Source organism: Lissotriton helveticus, chromosome 6, assembly GCF_964261635.1.
Source record: "Lissotriton helveticus chromosome 6, aLisHel1.1, whole genome shotgun sequence".
Classification (NCBI taxonomy): domain Eukaryota; kingdom Metazoa; phylum Chordata; class Amphibia; order Caudata; family Salamandridae; genus Lissotriton; species Lissotriton helveticus.
In genome coordinates, this window is record NC_136067.1 from 1,101,009,546 (window position 1) to 1,101,034,757 (window position 25,212).

The following is a 25,212-nucleotide window of genomic DNA, read 5'->3' on the forward strand; positions in this document are numbered from 1 at the left end:
CTACCCTGAGTGTGGGGGCCTCGGTTCTGGTCTCAGCGGCAAAGCTCATCTTACGTCTGGCTGAGCCTTCTACTCTTCCCGCGTCTGCCGGGCTCTTTACTGGGCTTGTGTTGAAGTGTGGATTTACTTGGTCTGACCTTTGCTACCAAGGAGCTATAGCTCAATGGTGACTCTTGTGCCTCTGGTGCTGAAGGCTCTCACGGGATGGGAGTTCGAATCTTGCCTACCGTGGTAAGTTTTCACACAGTACTTTCCCGGCTCATGGTCACAGGTTAAAATCTCATCAGGTCCACTTGGTTTTCTTTCTTCCTGGTGGGTTAACGTGGTCCTGTGGGTGACTGTACACTTCTGATTTTCAATGCCAGCATACCCTTCGGAGTATCTGTGCTCTCTGCAATTTCCCATGTTGTGTCCCTATAACGTGCACTGCTTGTTACGGTTTTGGGTCATTTCTGGTGTTTTTCGAGATCTGTCTTTTCTGCGGTTGGCGAGAGGGTGGTCTTTCGCTCTTCGTTGTGGGCTGTAGGTTTGCCATTGCTCTACTAGTGTTCGCACGTACGTCGTCCTTTTGCCCGGTGGGATGTGTGTTCATGTCCTGGTGTTTTGCAGGCATTGTGGAGTGTGCCAAGGGGCCACAGCTTCGGTTGGTTTGTGGCCCTCATCCTTCTTCACTTCCGGGCTTTGGGCCTGCGGTTCCTCCGCCCTGTATGCTCCTGTCCCTGCCTGCTCTCCATTGTTGTGCAGGGTCTCTCCTGGTTGGACCCTGGTTGATGTATCCTCCGGGATTTCCGGGGAATGTGGGCTGCGGCATGTCTAACGGGGGCAGGCCGCTGCCTGCTCCTGCCCGTCCTTCTCTGGGCTGCTTCTGTCGTCTCCAGGTAGGTTTTTATTTCTTCTGCTCTTGGGGCCTTGCCTTTTCTTGTCCAGGACCGCGTTTTTTGTGGCCCCCCGGCTGTTCCTGTCTGGGTTGTCCGCCTTGGTTTGGGCCCTCCACAGGTAGTGTTTTGGGTGCCTTGGTGTCCTGCGGTGCTTGTGCCTTCTGTCCTAAGGGGATCCTCCCTGTTCGGTTGGTCTCTGTGCTCTGTGGGCTTCCTCATCTCCGCCTGTTCCAGTGGTTGTCCCTTTTTTGTTGCCCCACTGGCTCCTTTCTCACCCTGTCTGCCAGGTGCTGCGCCTTGCCATTTGGATGACTCCTGCTCCTCGTACTTGGTCTTCCTGGGCCCCATGTCCATTTTTGCCTTGTGTGCATCTGGCCTCGTCAGGTGTGTTGGCCGGGTCTGTTCTGGTTTGCACCTTGTTGGGTGGTAGCCTGGGTCTTCCTGGGTCTTTGGGCTACCTCTCCTTTGGGGTCCGGGTCTTGTGTGTCTTCTGGCATTTCCTTCTCAGACCTGTGGTCTTTGTGTCCTGGGTTCCCCTTCCCGGGTGCTGGGGGCCTTTGCCGTCCTTTGGGGCGTGTGTTGGTTCCCGGTTCGTGCTGGGTCGGTTGGTTGGCCTTCTTTTGCCTTGGCTTCTCTGGGATTTGCCCCGGCCCTGTGGGGGCTTCTTGATGCTCTCCTGGGCGGCTTCCCTCCTGCTTCGTGCTCCGGGGTGTTGGCGGGGTTCACCCCTGTTGTTTTTTGGCACATAGGTGCTGTCCTTGCCTGGGTCGCTTTTCTTCTGGCTCCAGCCGTGCCACCATGGGAGCTCATGGTGCCGTCTGCTCTCACAGGGTACTGTGGCTGCCCTCTTTTGTGCATGGATGGGAGTTCTCCTGGGAGCGTCTGGTGCCGGTTTGCTTCTTTTTGGGTCTTCGTGTTGGCTCTTCGGCCTTCTCATCCGGGCTCACGGCTTCGCGCTTTCCTGGGGTCCTCTTTCTTCCAGGGGTTCTAGGCTTGTGTGGCCTGTCCAGGCTTTTGTCTTGTTGATGGTGCTTGCCTGGGTGTGTCTCAATTGGCGTCTGCTGCTGCAGTGGTTGGCTTGGACTATGTTCATCCTTGGTTCGTGTTATGCCTCTGTGGGTGCAGTTTTTGTGTCCTGCCCCTGCTTTCTGGCTTTCCCTTGCTGGTTTTTGTGTCCAGCGGTGCTGTTGGGTGCCCGGGGGTGCTGGGACTCCCGGTTCTCCTCTCCCTGGCTGGATCCTGCGCTTCCTATGCGGATTTGTATCCTCGTTTTTTGTCCCTGGGTTTGGGGTTCCGGGGCCTGTTGACTCGGGTGGCTCCCTGGGTGTATTGGCTTGGCTCGGTCTCATTTCACCCTGCCCTTCTGTCCTTCTCGCCTTTGGTGTGTTTCTGCCTGTGCCTTTTTGCACCCTGTGCGCTCCTGTTCCTGTTGGTTCTTCGATGTTCGGCTGGGCAGGGCCTGGTTGTTGGCTGGCTGGCTATGGGGCTGCCTTGGAGCTCGCTTTGGCGGCTCGTTTCCTTCTTGTGGGTCGTTCCTGTGACGGGTTGCTTGGTCCCTGTGCGGGGAGGTCTCGGGCTGTGCGCTGCATTTCCCTTCCTTCCGGGCTCTGTGTGTTTTCTTCTGCTTGGGGTCCTCTGGTGCCCACTCGCATCCTTTCTGATGGCTTGGCTTTGGTCCCTTCTGCTCTTCAGACTACGTGGGCGGCCCTATGGGCTTTCCGCTTTTCGCTATTGGCCGGTTGGGTTCCTTGGTGGCCAGGTCTCTTCAGTGTCGTTTCCAGCGCCTTCCTGGGTCTGTTTTGCCTGGTGCCTGCCAAGGTTCTCTCGTTGGTGTCGTATTCCTTTCTAGGGGGTCCTTTGTGTAGGTCGCCCTTGCGGTGTTGCTGTGTTGTTGGACTGAGTCTCTTTCTGCTGTGGCTTGTTTGTTGGGTCGCTGTGGTGGGGATGCCCTCTGTTTATTCATCTGTCTGGGATTCTGCTCCCCTCTCACTTTTGGCTGTCCGTTGGGCAGTCTTGGTGTGTTTGGACCGGCTTGCTTTCTCTTCTGGGGCCTGTTTGCTGTTGCTTTTGGCTCTGTGCGGTCTGCTTCCGTGCCTCCTCTGTCCTTCTTCGGCTTTTGGTTGGGGCGTTTTTTCTGACGGCACTTCGTGTCTTGGGGTTCCGGGTTTTTGGCCTTCCCCCGTTTCTTTCTGTCCCGGGCTGGTTCTTCCTGCTCGTGGTTTCCGCTTTCTTGGGTGGTCCTTCCACTCGTCTGGTCTGTTGGGTTTGCCCTTTTTCCTGGGCATCCCATTCTGGTCCGTTGGTTTTCTTGTGAGTTTCCATGAAGCCTCTTGGCTTTGGTATGTGCTCACTTTGTTAGTCATATGGCGAGGAAGACTAACGAGGAGGTAATGCCCTGGTTACTTACCAGTAATCTTCATTACTCCGAGTATAGTCTTCCTCGTCACATGAGTTCCCATCCCTCCCTCCCTGTGTGGCTACCGGCTTCAAGTTTTTGCTGGTAGTTTCAGGCTGATGGGTTGGGCCGGCCCGCCTCTTATAGAGGTCAAGGGTGTGTTAGGTCAGCCATATTGGGAAGGGATGGGAGGCATGGGAGGCTGACTTTTGCTTTGGAGGGTTCTGGTGTGGAGCTGAAGCTCACTTTGTTAGTCATGTGGCGAGGAAGACTATACTCGGAGTAATGAAGATTACCGGTAAGTAACCAGGGCATGCCCACCGGTCCCTGGGGCCCCGGCCCAATCCAGGTTGCTTTCCTAGACCCATCTTTGCACGCATTATGAACTTTCGGGACCGTTTCACTGCTCTGCACCTCACCAGGGAGCGCAGCGACACAACATGGCAAGGCTCCAAACTATTTTTACCCAGACTTTACCATCATGGTGCAGGAGACCCGCGGCAAATATAATGCTGCCAAGGCTACCCTCAGGAACATGGGTTTGAAATATGGAATGCTGTACCCTGCCAGGCTTAGAGTGGACGCCAATGGCAGGGCCCGCATTTTCGACACTCCTACCGAGTTGCAGGAGTTCTGCCACTCTTACAAAGAAAACAACAATCGGGTTGATGCAGTTGGGGACAGGACCTTACCCCGGCTCAGACGCCAGCATAGATCATTTTTCTGGTGCCGGCACTGGATAGCACAGTGTTGTTGCTCTTTCTTTATTATTGTAGCATCACTCCGGGATAATGTTACTCATCCGTCTGTTTCAAGTAGCTGGTCAACTGATGTGGCGTTGCCACCCCTCACGGTGTACACCATGGGTTTTCTTGATCTTCCGGATGTACCGCTTTAGGCATTTCTCACGTAACTGTAAAGTCACTTGGTACTCCACGTTCAGCTTTTTGTCCTGGCTCTGCCTCGCTTTTGTCATAGTGAGGGTGGGTGGGGGGTGATATGTGCTATTGCATAGATGTTTATGTTTGTTTGCAGATTTGTTCACTGTCACAGCTCTCATTTCCCCATAGTGATGTGCAATTGTCATGCTCGCCAAGTCAGCCTGATGGCTCAACTGGGTAATATTGATGGCCCTTCCGGCCTGTCCTTGATGTCCTGGAATGACGGGGGTCTCAATGATAATCACAAGAGACGCTATGTTGCTCATTACCTACTTCGACACAAGGTGGATATTGCCTTTATCCAGGAGATGCATTTACCTAAGTCAGATCCGGCCGGCTTGGCTGCTAGCTGGGGGCGCACAGGTATTTCACCAATTTCAGCAATTATGCCAGGGGCAGGGGCACGGCCATCCTTATCCATAAAAGGGTCTCCTTTAGCCTCAGCTCGGTTGTGGGGGATAGTGAAGGCAGATACACCATCGTCGCAGGGTCTCTCCTGGGCACAGAACTGCTCTGATATGCGAGTATGCCCTGAACACTGATTCCCCTGACTTATTCCACTCTTTGCATGCCCAGCTGTTGAAGTTAGAGCCTTGCTCGCTCTTACTTGGGGGAGATTTCAACCTGCTCCTCCATCCCGGGTTAGGTAGCGCAGCCACTTCCCCTGACACTAAACCTCGAGCAAGCCATGCTCTCTTAGATCTCTGTGAACAACTGTCTCTCCTGGACATTTGGCGGCTGCGCAATCCCTCCCACACTGAATACACGCATTATTCTGGCCAACACAACACCTGGACTAGGATCAATTTTTGGCTCGTTTCCCCTGGTATCTCTAGCTGGTTCCACTCACTCAAGACACTCCCATGGACTTACTCTGACCACTCCCCGGTCCAGCTTTTCCTGAGGGTTTCCCATCCAGATGGTTTTGAACGGCAGTGGAACTTCCAGAGTCACGCCTTTAAGGATGACCTTTTCCACTCGGAGGTGCGGGATGCCATAGAGGACTACTTCGTTCTTAATACTGGCTCAGAGGACACTTGGGCGGTCTTATGGGAGGGTTTCAAAGCATACATCAGGGGTAATTGGTTGTATAAGCTTTATTCGAGAGAATTCTCATAAAAGCACATAAAATCAAACAATACACAAAATACATAATCAGAGTAAAAAATCATTAAACACAGTGCAGCTCATACAAAGTTAAGCATAAAACAATTTTGTACATTGTACATAAAAGCTATAAAAAGGGAATCCCTAATTACCCGCTGCCCCCCAAAAATCGTCGTCGTATCGCCCACACCCAACCCATATATTTCGCTACCCCCATAATTATCGAATCCTGAGTTGTTGTACGCAGGATTCTTAGGGCCACTACACTATCTCGTGTCCCCAGGTTTCTACATACCGGCGAGAGCCATTTTCTCCTCGGATTTGCATAAGCCTGACATGCGAAAAGAAAATGGCCTATACTCTCCTCCGCATTCTCACAAACGGGACATAGGTTATTAGTGGGACTGTGCCAGCCTGATGTCAATTTCTTAAGGGGGATAGATCCTGCCCTTAGCTGAAAGACAAGTTTCCTGTCCATAGGTACAGTAATGTCGACCCAGTATTTTTCTAGGACAGGTAACATTTTAGTCTCCAAGAAGCGGCCAGACATAGAGCCTGCCCTGGAGTCATTCAGCATCTTGCCTCCCACCCAATCCCAATATTGCTCCTTGATGGCTTCTTTACTTGGGAAGGTTTCTCCCTCGGGGTTATTCCACAAATTCGAAAACCCTATATTAGCCAACATGGTCTTCAGATGTTTTAACCATTTTATCTTGTGGAAGATATCTTCCTTGATTATCCACAAAAGGCCCTCCGCGTACTGTCTTATTTCTGGAGTCGTCCAAAGGCGTCTCCAGTAGAGAACTGGTCGCAGTCGGGCTCTGTCGACAATCGTACGTCTGCCTAACTCCAGGAACAATGGGATTAGGGGGGTACTCTGTGGAAGTCCGGTAATCCCGCGCATGAACTTGTTCTCGGAAGTCTGGAGAGCCACCAGACTGTTCCATGCCCAAAGTTCCGCGCCGTATAAAGTGGCACCCAGGACCTTCGCATCGTAAACTGTCATTACAGGTTTTATTGGTTTTGTTTTTGATTTACGATGCTCCCCCCTTAGAGCACCCGAAAGCTGCTGGTGCTTTAGGACTACTTTATTCACGTGATGCGTCCAGCCATCCCCCCCCGCGATCTGCACTCCCAGATACGTAAATTCCTTAACTATATCAAGCCTGCTATTATTTAGTGTTATATTTGGGTTGCTCTTACGTCCTGTAGAGAAAACCATTAATTTGGTTTTTCCTACGTTCACCTCTAATCCATGCTCCAAGCAGAAAGCATCAAAAATGCTTAGTGCACGTTGCAATCCCATGGGGGTCTTAGACAAGATAAGAGTGTCGTCAGCGAACATCAGGATCGGAACCCTGGTGTCCGCTAACGATGGGGCATCTACACTGGCCTTCAACATTCTCTCTACTATCCCGTTAATGAATAACGAGAAAAGTAGAGGGGCCATGGAACAGCCTTGCCTGACACCCCTTTCCACAGGGAAGTCCAGTGTTGTTTCACTACTTCCACCCCATTGGACTCTAGCAGAATTGGATTCATGTAGCCGCATGATTAGTGTTAACAGTTCAGCAGGAATACCTAGCTTATAAAGGACCGACCATAGCTTATGCCGGGGGACTAAATCAAACGCCGCCCGTAGGTCGACAAACGCGACGTACAGGCTACCCTTTCCCAGCTCAACGGTCTTCCACCGCAATATAGTGAAGCGAAAGACCTGGTCAATGGTGCTAGTTGCTTTTCTAAATCCCGCTTGGTATGGGGAGAGGGCGCTATTATCTTCTACCCAGTCCATTAGCTGATTTACTACCATTCTCCCAACAATTTTCTGTATGGTGGCTATTAGACTTATAGGCCTGTAATTAGCAGGTAGTGAGCGATCACCTTTCTTGTGAATGGGGATGATGGTTGCACCCTTCCAAATATCTGGAACCACTGCCCCCCTTGCTAATGCATTTGCTACAAGATGGATGTATCTAGCCCATCTAGTCACATCATATTTGAAAATGTCGGGTGGGATACCGTCTGGACCTGGCGCCCTCCCACACTTCACTGAACAGATAGCAATTTCTGCCTCACTAAGGGAAAATAAATCTTTAGTTGCATAAACCGGTATTATATTATCAACTACCATGGATTTATTACTTTCCGCGTACTGTGGCCCAAAATATTTAACCCAGGCTTCCACTGGTACATTGCTATCGGGTTTTACTGAGCCCACACCACTGCCCCACTTGATGATTTTCCAAAATAACATTGAGTCTTTGTTATCGGAGGCTTCTTGTAATTGGGCCCAATGGTCTTCGTCCCAATTCTTTTTGGCACGATAAATGGCCAGTTTGTACAATTTCCTATTTTTTACCACTGCGGCATGGTCCCTGTTCCTTATTGCTTTCCCCAGGTTTAAGCGTGCTTTTCTGCAGTGCTTGTCAAACCACCTGCCCACTTCCTTAATTCTCTTCCCTTTTCTTTTCTTAGTGAAAAAGCATGGTCTTAAAAGGGAGAATAGCTTGTTATGGATTTCAGTGGTACCGTTGTCCCCAGGAACGACTGGGACGGCTGCTTCAATCGCGGAAATTGCACTATTGACCTTGTCGGTGATATATATCATGATGGCCTCGTTTGCTAGTACCCTGGGCCATTTTAACCTTCGCTCATCGTTACTTAAAAATGGGGTTTCGTCGTGTGTCTGAGATAAGTTTCCGGGGCTGGTATTCCACCACCTGTGGGACACACATAGGGGGTTGTGGTCACTTTCAACCCGAGGCCTGACAGCCATATCAACAACCCCGCTCCACAACTGGAGGCTACATAATATATAGTCGATTCGACTCCTGTTGATACCATTATCAAAGGTGCAGCTACCCTCCATGTCACCAGGTGTTCTACCGTTAAGAGCTCTAAGTCCGTGTTCTAAACAAATGCCATTTAACAATAGAATCTCTTTGGTCCACCGCTTCACAGGTTTTAGATTAAGAGAAGGTACTCCCCAGAGATTTTCCACTTCACTATCCATAGGGTCGTTTGCGCAGTTCAAGGGTTCAAAAGTCCTATTTAAATCCCCAACGACTATTTTTGCATTTTCCTGGGAAATAGCCTCTATTGCATCAGACAACAACTCAATAGTGGATGGATTTGTTACTTTATCTCCTCTCACATAAACATTATATAAATCAATTGATTGACCATTAACATCGGAGATTCTTAATGCTTGTAAGTCAATACTTCCCACGTCTAGGGTTTTTATGTTTATGTGCAAATCCTGTCTAACCCAAACGGTTAGGCCACCCTTGGGCCGCCCTCTTCCTCCTTTTGTAGCTGGTATACATCAGGGGTAATTGCGTTGCCAAGCATGCTGGAGTTCTCAAAGTTCTCCGCAAAACACTCTCTCGCATTGAGCGCAACCTTACTAACTTAGATAACACTACGCTGCACTCCTCCAACCCTACTACGATGGGACAACGTTTGGCCCTCCTTATCAAATATGGGGAATCCGCGAACTGCAAGATATTATACTTAGGCAAATATCAGACTGCCAGCCGATCGGAGAGGGAGAACGACCTGGCAGGGTGCTGGCGCAGATGCTGCGCCCCCATATAGCAAAGCCTATGTTACTGCGCTCTACCACGAATCAGACACTCACCACTACCTCAGAGATTCGTGATGAATTTCTGTATTATTTTACAGCTCTATACACTACTAAAGTAGGGCATGATCTCACGGCGCAGGAAGCTTATCTGTCCGAAATTGCGTTGGTCTATCTCGAAACAAATATGCAAGACTTCTTGGCGGAACCAATTTCCCAGGCCGATGTCCTCGAATCCATTGATACCCTACGCGGCTCCACTGCCCTCGGGCTAGTTGGCTTTACTGGGGAAATTTACAAAGCTTACAAGGACCTGCTGGCAGCGCAGTTAATTGAAGTCTACGCAGAGGCCCTCGAAAAACGAATACTGCCCCTCACTCCTCTGGAAACTGTCGTTATACTTCTCTCTTATGTGGGTCCTACAGACCATAGGCCCTACTGAACTTGGATTACAAAATCTTAGCCAAGATCATTGCCAATGGCCTGTCCCAGTTGATGGAATATATCATCTCCCCGGGCCAATCTGGCTTCGTCCCATGCAAATCTACCTCTTTGAATCTTAGGCCACTGTTTTCGGTCCACCACAGAATTAACCCGGAGGTCCCAGCCGCCGTGGTCCTGTTGGACACGAGAAGGCCTTTGATTCCCTAGAATGGCCCTTCTTCATTTCCGTCATGCGGTGCATGGGCATGCCCATCGGATTCATATCTACCACAGCATTGCTTTACAACCGCCCCAAGGCGAGACTTTGCCTGAATGGCACGCTGTCCGACCCTTTTCCTTATCCCGCGGTACCCGGAAGGGCTGTCCCTTATCCCCTTAGTGTTCATCCTGGCCATGGATCCCTTAATTCGCCATTTCCAGGAAAGACATCTGCAGAGAGGCATACAGTTCAATACAGGCCCCCTTTTGGTGTCACTCTACGCAGACAACACTATCCTCTCAGATATCCCCAAGTAAATTTAGAGCCGCTCATTAGAGAGATTCTCAGATTTGTTCGCTTTTCCGGTCTGGGCATTAACTGGCGTAAGTCGGTCATCTTCCCATCAATCTCCAGCACGGCCCAGTGGGACTGCGAATTCCCCCTTGAATGGTGTACTGACTCCGTTAAGTATCTAGGCATCCATATTCACCTGGACACCACCCAGATCCATTGCCTCAACTATGGGCAACCAATTGGAACCCTTGAAGCTCAAGTGGAGAGATGGCTGAGCAAACCCTTGTCCATTGTCGGAAGAGTTGCGATTCTTAAGATGGTGGTGCTTCCCAAATTTCTGTATCCAATAATATGCCCGTACCCCTCCCAAACAGTTTTTTTTCAACTTTACGCACACACCTTATCAGTCTCATATGGGGGGGGCAAGGAGGCTCGCATTCGTTGGCAGGTACTCGCCCTCCCCTACGGCCGAGGCGGATATGGCATGCCGGATTTACAATTATACTATCTGGTGGCCCAATGCTGTTATGCCTTTGTATGGTTTCATCCAGATGCCAGGATCCCATTTCTTCGCCCAGAGGCGGACTTTGTTCTTTCTGAGCAGCTGTCCAAGGTGTTACTTAAGGCCGTACCCAGTGACCCTAAGTATATCCAGACAGTGTCCACTGCCAGCTGGCCCTGGGATAAGCTGAAACATCTCACTGGTGCCACTGCATTATACTCCTCTGCTCTACCTCTCCCTAACGCCCGCTGGCTGCCAATAACCGGTGAAAGGCTGGTTTACCGCACTTTAGCCAATTTTGGCATTACCAAACTGGGAGATTTATACCCTGATGGGCACATCTTCTCAGTGTCTGAGGATGCCCGTTTCCACAACGTCACCTGCATGGACAGTTTTATATTAGGTCAGATCCGCTCGGCTCTGCGTGCCACACTGCCCGGATTTCCCATAGAACCTGACTCTTTCCCTCCTCTTTCGCTGATCATTGAGAGCACAAATGGAACCCATTTAATATCCAAACTTTATAAAAACATGCGCTGGGATGAGACCAGTAAGCAACGACAAGGTCCATAAGGACTGGGAGGTAGACCTAGGCCCTCCCATCACAGACGATCAGTGGGCTAAGTGCTGCACGGTCACAAAGGAAGTCTCTCCCACCAGCAGGCACAAACTATTCTATTTTAACTTATCGCCAGTAGGTAATATATATATATATATTACCTACTGGCGATAGCCAGTAGGTATATATAGTTAGGATTGTTTTCCATAGGGAAATCGCAACATTCTATTGGGAATAACTTTGGTGCCGGTTGAGGAATCTTCCTGAAATTCTCCTTAACTTTGCCTCGCGGCGCTCCGCTCCTTCCCTGAAAGTTTGGGGGGGATTCGTCAAGCGGGGGCCGAGATAAATAAATATATATATATATATATACTCCTCCAACCGGTTACTGTGCAAACGAAACGTCCAATGCACTTTCACCAGTACGCAGACACAAAATCAAGGTCCAAAGCCAGTCTTCAAGTTGTTCTTGTTTTTATTTTTTAAGCATAAAGTGCAGGGGTGCAAAAAAGAAGAACGTCGAACAGACGCGTTTCGGGCGTAACCGCCCTTGCTCACTGTTAGCGGTGATATGGACTGGTTTGCATTTAAATAATACAATGTTGATTTGGAAAAGCGCGCCCAAATGCAATTAATAAACATAGTAAAAGGACTTAGCTTGTCATGGGTCACAAAATGAGATCGTATGTGGAGGCCATATTTGCCTAGTCAAAAATGCTAGTAAACATATTAGTACTGTATATAAGTATCCACAGATATATACACTTGTTATAAATATAATGAATAGGTGATCTGTTATTTTCAAAAGTCAACGATATTAATGTGTTCACTGTGCAAATACATCAATTTAACATTTCTTGTACAAATACGTAATGTTGACAGGCAAGATCAATCTAATTTGCTAACAAACAAGATTTAGTGGAAATTTCATGAGTATGAACAAATTTATCGACCAAAAATTATTCGGTTTACTCTTCATGATTGACATGATTCATATGAGCACAAATGCTCGGATGTCCTTTAATATGGTAATGTAATTTTTTCAAATGTTTTCTATTGAACCAATTAATCATAGCAGTCACAGTCCATAATAATGAAAACAAACAAATCACGTTGATAATAGTGAAGGAGTGACAAAGTGTCAATAACCAGTTCTGTTTAGACAACTTATGTAGTGTAAGGAAAAATCAAAATGAATAAAACGTTAGAAATCAATCTTTCTTCAACAGTTTCGTGTTATTTAAAATCTATTACCTAGGATGTTAAATCACATCCTATTTGCTTTTTAGTTTCACAAAGTGGTTTAAGATCTTATCAATTTATTCGATGATGTTTCATCAAGCGTTACTAACTGTTTGTCTATAAAGTTCTTTGGTTAATACTTAGGACCACAGATTGGAATTTAATGACATATGGAGCATTTAGAGGAAATTACTTAGATCTTCTCCCATGTTCAGACCTCCTGGGATTTTACTGTTGAGTCTGACAATGTACATTGACTCCAACTGCCTTAATTTTTTCTCATAATCACCACCTTTTTTAGACGTTCTCACGGCGTCTATTACAAAGTAATTAAGCTGGGATACATTTCTATTGTGATACTTATTAAAATGTCGTGCTACCGGGTAGCTCTGATCACAATTTACTATAGCCCTAAGATGTTGGAGAATGCGTTGATATACAGGCAACTTGGTGCTTCCAACGTATCTCAAGTTGCATGTGCAAGTTAAAACATATACCGCTAATTCTGTTCTACAGGTATAGTGGGCTTTAATGAAAATAGGTTTGGGGTCAAAGGGGGTCGAATAAGATCTAGTGTTGATGCCAAAATGGCATGCACGGCATGAGATGCACCGGTAGAAACCCTTACGGGGTGACAACCAGTCGTCATTTTTTACTATTTCTGGAGAACTGGAAACCAGTTCATTACGCATGCTAAATGCCCTTTTGTATGTCACTGTGGGTTTATTAGGTAAAATGTCCTTAAGTACGGGATCAGTTAGGATCACAGGCCAATGATTCCTTACCAAATTCGAGATTTGGCGAGCTTGTCGACTATAGCCAGTGATTAATCTGATGTCATTACTGCTCTTTATTGGGTTAGTGATTTGGGGGTCCATATGGGATACTTCCAACAGCGAGTTCCGATCAAGCATGTTGGCTTTGATCCTTGCTTTGTTCAATGTGCTAGTTTTATAGCCCCTAGTCTCTAACCGTTTTTTGGCTTCTTCCTGGTGCTGGTCTCGAAGTTCCACCGTACTACATGTTCTGTGTATTCTAAGGAATTCCCCATAGGGGATTGCCCTGATGGTATGTTGTGGGTGGAAACTTTGCGCATGTAGGATAGTATTTCCTGCCGTGCTTTTCCTGAAAAGGCTCGTAGTAAGAGTGTTATTCACTATTTCAACCAATACATCCAAGAAACTAATGCTGTTTCTACTTATCTCAGCAGTAAACTTTAGGTTAGAGTTATTAACATTGATACTTTCAACAAAAAACTTTGCATCTTCCATACTGCCCCTCCAAATGATAAATATATCATCTATATACCTCATATATTTCACAATGTTGTTATTCCAGAAAACTGAGTGCTCAACCTTGAGGACATGCTCCTCCCACCAGCCCACGTGGAGCCCCGCGTAGCTGGGGGAAAAACATGCCCCCATGGCCACACCCCTCAATTGTTTGTAGACCTTGTTGTCAAAGAGGAAAACATTGTTGTATATATATATGTGTGTATATATATATATATATATATATATATATATATATATATATATATATATATATATATATATATATATATATATATATATATATATATATATATATATTATTACTAGGTCCAAATGTTATTCCCCATTCCAGGGGACAAACGTGTCTCATTATTTCAGGGGAGATACTGCCGATATTGTAATTTCCATCCCAGGTATCTCCCTGCTTATATAATGGGGTACTTAGAATGAGGCCCTTAGTGGTTTCATTATTTGTAGACATTTGGTACTTTATCTGAAGCGTGACTTGGTTATACGCACAATAGGCAAGTCTCGTGTGCTGTGCATATGCCAGAGGCTGTGCACTTTTGATATGTCTGATTATTTGATTTCTATATTAGGGGCTGCTAGTGTGCATATTAGAGGCCTGCCTACTTACTGTGCATGTGTGACAGTGCACCCTGTACCTATTTGGCAAGCTGACAAGAACTTCTACTTAAAATCAATTCAGTAATACTAAAGTTACCGCCTCTATTCGCAGAGAGCTCATGGGGTGGCACTGCTGGTCCCTGACCAATAGTTTAGCAGATAGGTTGCCTAGCAATATTTTGGAACCCTAAAGATCACATTTTTGAGTGAGAAGGAGCTAAAACAGAATTTTCCTTTGATAGTTATACTTTAAAAGCAAGATAGTAACAACAATATTTATTTTGACAATTTGATGTAGCACAGACATGTTTCAAGAAGATGCAGAGGACTTTGCAAAGAAAATTTTTGTGTGGGAGGAGCATCTCTAGCATGAGATTCTTTGCTAGAACCGTATCATGTTTGAGGTTTTGATGACACCAGATTGTAGAAACCTGGATTTTGTGATAGGAAGTAGATGGGATATGATATTTTGAAGTATACCCCGTGTATTTGTTCTTTTCACATTGTTTTACTGACCAATTGCAGATATTTACTAATTAAGTTACATGATAAAAAATGTATTTTCTCAGAATTGCACAATCTTTCAGTCAGCCTCCGAATCCAGAATCTACCAAGATGCTCTGACTGCACCTTTGCAAAGTTGTTTATATATTACAATTAGATTTGTACATTATAATGCAGCATTTAACATATTTACAAAAATCTTTCAGGGTGAATAATTCTGTATTCAAAAAAATAATAGAAAATGCATTGTGAGCATTGAAACTTATTGACACAATGCAGCTTTTTTCACAGCCATTCCTCTCCCTCTAGGCCCATGATCATGACTGAAGCTGAACTTTTTTGTTGTTGTCATCACTTGACTCAAATCTATCAACTGCCCCTTCTGTGTGTATTGCAGAAGGATCATCACCAATAATATGCCTTATAATTCACAGACCCACCACACTGAGACAGAATAAAGCTAATGTGACTAACAACTGTGTAGAATATATATATAGAATATATATATATATATATATATACTTTTTACATTTTATATGATTAAAACTATATATATATATATACATATATATATAGTTATATTCATAAAATATAAAAAAGTATATATAGATTATTTTAAAAATGTCACATACATGAAACAAAGGAACATATAATACATGTCATACCAAAAACAGAAGATCTTTTTATTTTAAGACAAAATCAATCTGTCTTTGAACATAAACACCTCTACCATACATATCACTGAGCATCCTTGAATTTGATTTAAATCACGTAAGAATGTCCAGCATCAGTAGATTGTGTAACAGTATTTTGTTGACACGTTTTGGTCGGATTTATTCATAAGTTCCACCTTCTTCAGGAATGTGGTACATATATATCTTCCATAGAAGAAAAAAATTTTTTTGCACAACATCTAACACAATTCCAGTCGCATATTCTGAATGTACCGCCAGGTATCCAATTCTCCAATTAAGGAATTCAAGGGTCTATATATATTTCCTCGGAATGACTCAGCAGTAGATAAAAAGCATCACTCCACCAAGCAGGAAATAAAAGTTCTGCTTTCAGGATTTCTCATATATGCCACATGTCGAAGGCAAAAAAACGTCTGCAAGTCTATTGATTCTGTATGATCTGGATTATGTCGGGATCATTAAAGCAATAATATTGCCCGATCTCAACATAGGGGTTTACTCTAGCACCAATGTGCTTCAATTTTTGTTTATACCTCCTGTGATAAGCCAGTTTTAATCTTCAATTGGTATTGCAGAATAGGTTGATTCCTTCGTCCGGTTCAAATATGTAAATTAAAGGTTGTCATCACTGGGACCATGCCCTCTAAAACATATATTCCTAGATACGGGCCTGGACAGGAGCCGGGGCTGTTCTAGTCCCAGCAGCAGCAATGCAAATCGTCAGGGTCGGATTGGGTTCACAATTTGGCCCGGGCACTGATGAAAAAGGTGGCCACATTTGCGGGGCGTGGCCCACATTCGTGGGGCGTGGCACACATTTCCGGGGCGTGATCCACATTGTGTGTTTCATGAAACACACAAGGAAGATAAGTGGGAGGATATTGTTCTTGGGAAGGACACAGGGCCAAGGTGACAATGTCCTACGAGCTGAGCACCTGAAAAACAGCCAGGCCCCTTTCTATTACCAAATTATTCCTCGGCTCTCCAACGCAGAAGCATCTGAAATCAGCGAGGCCCCTTTCTCTTAAAAAATTATTCCCCTGCACTCCAGCGCAGGAGCATCTGAAAACAGTGAGGCCCCTTTCTATTACAAAATTATTCTCCAGCCCTCCAGTGCAGGAGCACCTGAAAAACAGCAAGGCCCATTTCTCTTAAAAAAATATTCTCCCGCCCTCCAGGGCAGGGGCACCTGAAAACAGCGAGGACCCTTTCCATTAAAAAATTGTTCCCCAGTCCTCCAGCGCAGGAGCACCTGAAAACAGCGAGGCCCCTTTCTCTTAAAAAATTCTTCCCCAGCCCTCCAGTGCAGGAGCATCTAAAATCAGCGAGGCCCCTTTCTATTAAAAAATTATTCCCAGCCCTCCAGCGCAGGAGCACCTGAAAAACAGCGAGGCCTCTTTCTATTAAAAAATTATTCCCAGCCCTCCAGCGCAGGAGCATCTGAAAACATTGAGGCCCCTTTCTCTTAAAAAATGATTCCTCAGCCCCCCAGGGCAGGAGCACCTGAAAAACAGAAAGGCCCCTTTCTCTTGAAAAATTATTCCCCAGCCCTCCAGCGCAGGAGCTCCTGAAAACAGCGAGGCCTCTTTCTCTTAAAAAATTATTCCCCAGCCCTCCTGCGCAGGAGCACCTGAAAAACAGAGAGGCCCCAGTTATTTGTAAATTACTCAGCTCTTCACTGCCTCAGGGCAATAGCTTGGCTGCAGAGGCGCTAAAGCAAAAACACAGCTTCTGGGCCATCCATGGGGGGGGGGCTAAGGTGAAGATGGTGCCCCATAGTGAGACCCATTCTTCCTCGCCCACTATGCCCTGAATGAGAAGGGCTGTGGGAGAGGACTAATGCAAGCACTGTTACTGGGCTGCGTGGTCCCCAGGGGGGCCGAGGTGAAAATGGCTCATGGGCCTGAGCAACACCTGGCCCCCTGGGAGGCCGATTCTGACACACAATCACCCCTCCCCAGCCCACCATCAGCATGATTGCTTGTCAAGGAGAGGCCACAGCTGATCATCGCTGAACGGCCAGCCGCACAGCGAAGCTGCTTTCCTCTCCCTGTCTGTGCTCTCTGTGGACTGGTAAAGGGGAAAAAAACGGCCCACAGAATGCACTGAGACACTGGCCCTTCGGCCCATGCCCGAGTGCCTGCAGTGCCAATCCGCACCTGGAAATCGTTGAAGGCAGCGAGCGTGGGCGCGAGAGGTGAGCGCACAGCGATGTAGGTAGCCCCACATAGGGCAGAGACAGACCTGGGGACTGGAGCAAGGGGGAACTGACACAGGACCTTCCCAATTGAGTTCAGTGCACAGGGGCGTAACACAGGCCCCTCGGTGCCGGGTTGGGGGGGGCAAGCTCAAGGGGGGACCCGCAGCACAGCACTCTGGCTGCAGAGCTCCTGATTGAGCCCGGTGGGGGCCCCTCCACGTGCCTTGCTGGGAGGACCTCTCAAGTTTTGTTACACCAGTGGCAGGGCAGCTCCATTAAGCAGGTAATGGGAGGGGGGAGAGGTGGTGGGAGGCAGGAAGCAGGAGGCAGGAGCTGAGTGTGAAAATGGTGGGAAATGGCGTGAGAGGGTAAATGCCTGAAACTAAGAAATTAAACAGGACAAAAGTACGCTCACGCAATTAAATCAGTATAGGAAAGATACACTCAGGCAATACAAACAAGACAGGCTGACCAATACAGAAAAAGAGGCTGGACTGGCTAGTGCTGTAATAGGGAAGAACAAAGGCTGTTCTAGTCATAGCAGCAGCAATGCTAATCGTTGAAGGCAGCGAGTACTGAGAGGAGAGTGCACAGCAGTGTACCCAACACCACACAGGCCAGAGAGAGATCTCTGATGACTTGAAGGAGAGGAAACTGTTACAGGACCAGGAGAATCTGGTTTTTGATATCAATCCAGTCAAAACACAATTTAAACAAACCAATAAAAGATACACACAGCAAAAACAGAGACTCTACTCTCCAATGCATTGTTGAAAGTTCACATTTCCTGATAGTTCCTTAAGGCTTTCCTTTCTTCTAATGCTAAGTGCTGATGGGACATGAATAACAGCTAAACAGCAGAACTCAGGGGCATATTATCAAGGACCGGTGTTAAAATTATCGCCATTTTATCGGCAGGAAACTGCCGATAAAACGGCGATAATGGGCTTGATAATACGCCCTTGTTAATTCCCATAGAAGTCCATGTTAACACAAGAACATGGGCTTCTATGGGAATTAACAAGGGCGTATTATCAAGCCCATTATCGCCGTTTTATCGGCAGTTTCCTGCCGATAAAACAGCGATCATTTTAACACTGGTCCTTGATAATATGCCCCTCTGAGTCATAAAGCTGTAAGCGTTAAGCTTAAAATATGTGATCTTAGACCATATATCTGCAATAGTGGACCTAAAAATTGTAGTCTAGAACATGAATAAAACCCACATAAAAACATAAAATTAACAAGCGATTGCTTGGAGAAATTGTCCCAAGGGCAACAAGGTCAAAATAGGAAAGAAACCAAGTGCCCTGCTAAGGATATGCTACCAAGACGTACAAAGTACCAGATATAAAAGCAAGCATTTGCAATGCAATATGTCTCGCATTTACGCACGTTTGAGCTATTGACATTGCAAATAACAATGCCTTTTACTTTTGTTTTCGTTTAAAAAACATAAATAAAAGGCATTGTCCATTACAATGCCAATAGCTTAAACTCATGTAACTACGAGACCTATTGCATTGCAAATGGCTGTCATCAAGGGAAGTAAAGAGGAAATATAAGCCACGTGTACTGTAAAGGAAAAAAAGACAGGGTGGGTAGGCCAGAACTGAAGATAGTGTGTGAGCTGCAGACGTACAGTGATGGAAAATGAAAAATAGGCCACACATACTGTAGAGGTGAAGAAAAGTAGTGACCGTGCTGTGCATAGGTGCAGTACTAGACGAGGAAGAGGTATAACATTGGGAAGTTGGGGCAAATGAACTAGGCATAATTGAGGGGGTGGAGACACGAATTTCACCTATAATAAAGGGTGGCACAAGAGATCTGTTCGGCTGGGTTAGACTCAGGCGGTGCAGCGTTGCCCCGGATGGGACGCAGCGGGGTACCGGGGTGAACAGGCAGCAAGACACGATGCACCCAACTGATACCGGGCAAGAGGGAAGAATAGATGGCAGGGGGAGGTTATGTATGGTTGGTCAAGCTGCAAGGAGAAGGGAAAGGAAGTAAAGAAGGGAGCAACAGTCAGATGCAGGTGACAGTGCTTCCGATGGATAGGGAGGAGCTTCAGAGGTGCTGAAAAACATGCCAACGTTCATACAAGATACAGATCAGGCAATGAAGTGAGGCATGGTTGGGGCATTTAAGATGCAAGAGTGACCAGGATGCAGCCACTAAAGGAATTGTAGGAACAGGGTGTGCAAAGGTGCAGGAGGTGGCAGTAATACAGTTTAGATATAAATTAGGTGAAAAGATAAACATCAAATTGTGAAATCCTCTGCCTTTACAGCTGAGGCTGGAACCTTCGGAAAAGGCCTTTCGTAAGAAGCTCAAAAACGTGGCTGTTTCAATTAGCTCTGAAACAAGGTCATGTTGGGTAAGGTTGGGTGGTGGTAGTAAGCTGGCTACGTATCAATTTATAGGTGATGACTGTTGGGCTGTAGGTTTCTGGGTTTTCCTCCAGCGCAGGGGAGACATCCTTGGGAGTAACCATGCGCTTTATAAACCATATTATTACTAAAAAAGCACTATCATTCAACAATTACATTTTTGCACTTGAACTAACAAAGGTTTTAGATAGGCAGTCGAGTTCCACAAAATAGCAGCCTCCAGCAACGGTGTATTCTTACACCGACAGATCTCTAAAATAGGATCATGCATAATTTTCATAAGCAGGTGTTCGGTAGGTGGCTTAAACTCCATGGATTTCAATGAGCGAAGCACGTACCAAGATTTGGTTGCTGATTTACTGAAATAACTGATCAAGCTCAAACTCCACAGTGGATTTTTATAAAGTGAGGTGATTCTAGGTAGTGATCTTGAGCTGAATAAAGATGACGAGTTGGATAATACTTCTGAACATTGGTTGGAGGTTTCTGCACAGTAACCCACTCCCCCTAAAAAACATTCCAGCAACCGCCTAATATGTGCAAATATACCACAGTCACCTGAGATTGTGAATCAGACATATTAACAAATTTAGAGGCAGATGAAGCTTCCTGGTGCCCATCCTATGTGCTATGCAAGTTACTCTGGGCTCGGCAGAGTGTCAACTTCTTACCTCATGTGGGCAATATGTTCCTGTAAGCTATGCAATGAACCTCTCATCCATGGGCCTGCAGCTCTGCAGGCCACTCCCTTCCAGCCGTGTACCTATATGCAAGGGTCGCAGTGGATTTGATTGCTGCACAGAGGCGTAAATATTTAGACTCAAAGACTCGCATCCAGATGGCATGCAAGGCAGTGTGCGCAGTTTCGAGGAGAGGAGGAGAAGCGCGGCAAAGGAGTGTGCAGTAGTCACAACTAACTTAGGCATTTACTCACAAAAAGCATAGTTGGTTTTAGAGCAATAAATGCAAAAAAGTTACAATAAATGGAAAAGGCCGGCTTACAGGAGCCATGATACAGCTGCCTCGAGTGCAAAACGGACCTCGAGGAAGGATTACAGAGCAGCAAGAGGAAGATTAAGCCTGCACAGGCCCTTTTGCCGTCAAGTTCAAAGCTTTCTTCCCTTTCAACTAATTTTTTAATAGTGAAACTATTTCAACCTCATGCTCATGCGGACTGAAACAGAAGGCGCAGATTTTCCGGACACAAAAGTGTCTTAATGCATTTTATGCGGCTATTGGTCAGAGGAGAGGCGAAAACAGAACGTTTCTAGAACTACTCTGAATTCATAGGAAAGAACGAATAATTAAAGATGGACGAGCAGATGAAGACGTCCTTCGATCAGAAAGCCTGCTCTGAATATTAGCTCAAGCAGAAGTTTATCCATTATACCATATTGGAGATACCTCCCGCACACTATAACAGAAAGTATAGTCTGCTAGAACAACAAGCAATGGCCGTACGGCCGTGAAAGTGACACGGCCGCGCGAAAGGAAACCAGTGGTGCGCGCGCACCACAGAGGAGCGGCGGCGAGGGAGTGCAGCAGCGAGGCAAAGGCGCGCTGCTGCGCGTGCTAGCCATGAACGGGAATGGGCGGAGCAAAGGCGGGACATGCGCCCCCCTTTGCCTAATTGCGTGCCTTTTTAAAATAAAAAACACGCGAAACCCAATGGCTGCCGTCAAAAGCAAAACCACACGCACAAGCGTGTGGTCTGCTTTCAAAACCCCTTACATAAGATCTCGTGCTGCGCGACAATGCTGCACACTGCAACGCTAGGCGCGAGACCTAACAAGTCAAGTAAATTCTATGTTCAGGGTGCAATACCCACAATATAATATAATTCTATCACTTCTGCAGATTTTATAGCTAGGTAACGACAGACAGTGCTTGTGGATAAACACTTGGAAAGTCTGGCCTTCTTTCTGTGTTGGTAAAAAAGTAATTTCACCAAATTTTTTGAGTTGTTATCAATTTCTTTAGGTGAATAAAACAAATTTGTTGAACCAAAGTTGAAGACTGTATTCATGATGTAGACTAACCAGGGAATAGAGTCCATATGATCTTTTCTTAAGCAACCGATTGCGAACAATTAGTATGCGGCGAATGTCAGATCTTGAGGATTGCTACCTCAACTATATCCTCCAAATAGGGCAGCCCAAGTTCCAGTTGAACAAGAAAGCTGGTGATGCCAGCAATCTACACAAGAATTTGTTCTCTATAATGTGTAAGCTACTCGGGGAGGTATAGCTGTGTAAGTCCCCAGAGTAACACATTTACTTTTATTCAGAGTAAATTGCTCCTTAATGGGCTTAAGACCATGTTTCTTTGAGAATTTAAAGATTGCCTCAATGACCCCAGCACATTTACATGCTCTCTAACTCAAAAGCATATTCCATCTCAAATTGTCTGCCAACAAAACCCTGAAATAGTTTCATTTTTGCACCTTGATAATTAGAATTCCATCTATGATGTGTGTGTGTGAGCAAGTTGTTTTGGTCATAAATCATTATATATGATTTCAGAAGGTTAATTTTTAATTTAATTCCGGTACAAAATCATTGAAAGAGTCAACAAGCAACTGCAACCCATTTTTGGTGCTGGGCGATTAAAACAGCGTCATCCGCTTAAAGTACAGCTGGAACTGGGCAGCTCCCAACCATGAGGAGGTCGTTGACTTTGTTCACCAGCTCCAACTCAAGGGCATTTATATAAAAAAAAAATAGAAAGGGTGCTAAAACACAACCTATCTCACACCTTTACTAGAGTTAAAGGAAGGGGTACATTCACCAATCGTACCAAAGCGAACCTGGGCAGACGTACCCCAGTGCAGACGTTTCAGAAGATCAATCAGGGCGAGATCAATTCCTGCCCTGCCGCCCATCATTTCTCATAGTTTGCCCCTGTCAACCAGGTTGAACGCGCTGGAGGGGTCCATGAAAGTAATGTGGAGGGCTCCTCTTTTAGCTTGAACGTATTTTCCATATAACAAGAACAAGTTCAGGGTTTGCTCAACTGTGCCAACCCATAGGGCGAAAACAGCACAACATTTCTCAGAGGAAAATCTTTTCCACTGCCCAGTCTTCCAATTGTTGAAGGGCTATCTTCTCTAAGATCTTTACAGAGGATTTCAAAAGGGAGGTGGGTCGGTACCAAGTTTGTTGACTTCTGTCCCACTATTTAACTATTAGGTCAATAAAGGACCCCTTCCAGGAATTTGGAATATCGCCTTTTACCACAGCACGAAAATGTTAGTAAGCAGCGGTGCCCAAAAGGTGGGGTCTGTCTAAAAACATCAATGGGTACCCCATCTGGTCCTGGTACATTTCCTGCAGGGGACTTTCGTATAGCTCTAGTAACAGCACACACTTCAATGGATTTGCTTAACGCTAAAATATCAACAGAGAGGGGCTCATTTTGTCAACTGGAGCTTGAGGTATGTAGTCCTGTCCAAATATTTTTTTTAACTGACAAACCCCCCACTCCTTGGCGGGAATATGGCATGCTATTCTGGGCTGATTATCATCTACACTCTCACTCAATCTCACTGGCCCATGCAGGCGCCCTTATGTTCACTCATTCTGATTCGCTAAGTCTTGGTGTGATTTATCTTACTCATTTACACTCAGACTAACTCTGTCTCGTTCTGATTTAGTCCCAGTCATTCTGAAGAACTCAATCTCAATCTGACTCACTCATACATACTCAGTCAATCCAACTCTGTCTCACTCAGCCCCACTGAATTCACTCAGTTCCACTCCTTAGTCAGTCAGTCTCACTCAGTCTCACTCCTTCTCACTCATTCCGAACTCAGTCCCACTCATTCTCACTCAGTCAAACTCACTCTGACTCACCTAGTCTCACTCAATCTTACTTAGTCCACTCATTCTCACTAGATTTGATTCCCTCTGAATCAAATCAGTCTAACTGATTCTCTGTCTTACTCTTTCTCTGGCTCTCTCAGATTGTCACTCACTCTGTCTCACTCAGTTATAGACAGAAACAATCAGTTACACTCATGGTCATTCTTCTTTACTCAATCTCATTCATTCTTACTCATGCTCAGTATTCCTTTCTCTCTTTCCCACTTTCTCTGACTCACTCCTTCACGCAATGTCTCTAACCATCACACACTCACACATAGACCTGCTCTCATGTACTCATGCTCTCGCTCACAGGCACACACTCGCACATCCATACATTTTTGCTTACATTTGTTCCCACAGATACACACATTTTTGCTTACCTTGCTTCCCACAGATACACACATGTTTGCTTACCTTGCAGCCTGCACAGGTCCCGGTTGAATTTGGGTGTCTTTCTACTTTCAGTGCTGGCGAATGAACTGAAGCCTCAAACCGTACAGTCACAGGTAACAGGATTCAGTCCAGGGTTTATTACCTACCCTTTCCCAACCCTGTGACGTACTAAGAAATGGTGGGGGTGGCATGCTGATTGAGGTGCAGCTAAGGACACTGAAGGTTCTAAGCCTGCCGCAACCATGGGCATGTTTAGCTATGACACATTAGCATGTGGCAGTTGCAGGAGTCACTGAGGCGTGCTAGCCCTGAGGCCAGAGCTGGGATTTCGCCCTCTATGAATAATGTTTCTGACGGATTGTGCAGGCGCTTTCTCTAGCCATCAGGCAGTGTCACTAGCTGCCTCAGGATGCTGCTGGCTCGGAAGTGGATGTTATGTTTTTTATTATACAAAGAGTGAATTTTGGCATGCTAAAAACCAGCAAACAAGCAGGACGTAGCACTAGAGCCCATAAAGGAGTTCTTCCAATGGCAGTAGTGCCTGATTCCATGCCAAAGGAACAGTAGACGACTCCTGTAGGGACTAGTTACAAATGGCTAGAAGGGCCTGGTGTAGATACACAGACCTAACGTGTCACACTCTAGAACTAATTTGGTCAAGCGGCGAGTGGCTGATATGAATTCAAGGTACTCATTAGAAATTGCATTGAGTTAATATAGTTTAAGCAATTAATGAGGTTTCACTCAACCTGGCTATCTATAACAGTGGATTCCACTGCTGCCGTAGAGAATACCACTACGGTCTCCCTAAGTGAATGACGAACCTTTGTTATTTTCTCCTCAAAGAAATTGTATAGTGCATCACATAAGGATTGAGAATGCTCAATAGTTTGACTGAGGCAAAAGGGAGCTTCTAGAAAGTTCACCACAGCAGATAGTCCTTTTGTGGCATTGCGAGCATTCAGCATCCTCTCAGCATAAAAATTAACTTGAACTAATACTGTTAATACTCTCATTTCAAACTATGGCCGATGCCTTGGACGAGGTTTCATCAATGCAGTGCTCCCAGTGACACTATTGAAGTAGTTTGTATTCTAACCAGTGAGGTGGGGCATG

The 25,212-nt window shown here is 46.0% G+C and overlaps 1 protein-coding gene across 1 annotated transcript in view; it reads right to left on the reverse strand.

The window, feature by feature from the left end:
* LOC144761648 (geranylgeranyl pyrophosphate synthase-like) overlaps positions 1 to 24,168 on the reverse strand; it is a 366,008-nt gene extending 341,840 nt beyond the window's left edge. The window contains exon 1 of the mRNA XM_078646937.1: positions 24,118 to 24,168. The gene's annotated coding sequence lies outside the window, so the exon portion shown is untranslated. The remainder of the gene's footprint in view (positions 1 to 24,117) is intronic.
* Positions 24,169 to 25,212: the final 1,044 nt, after the last annotated feature.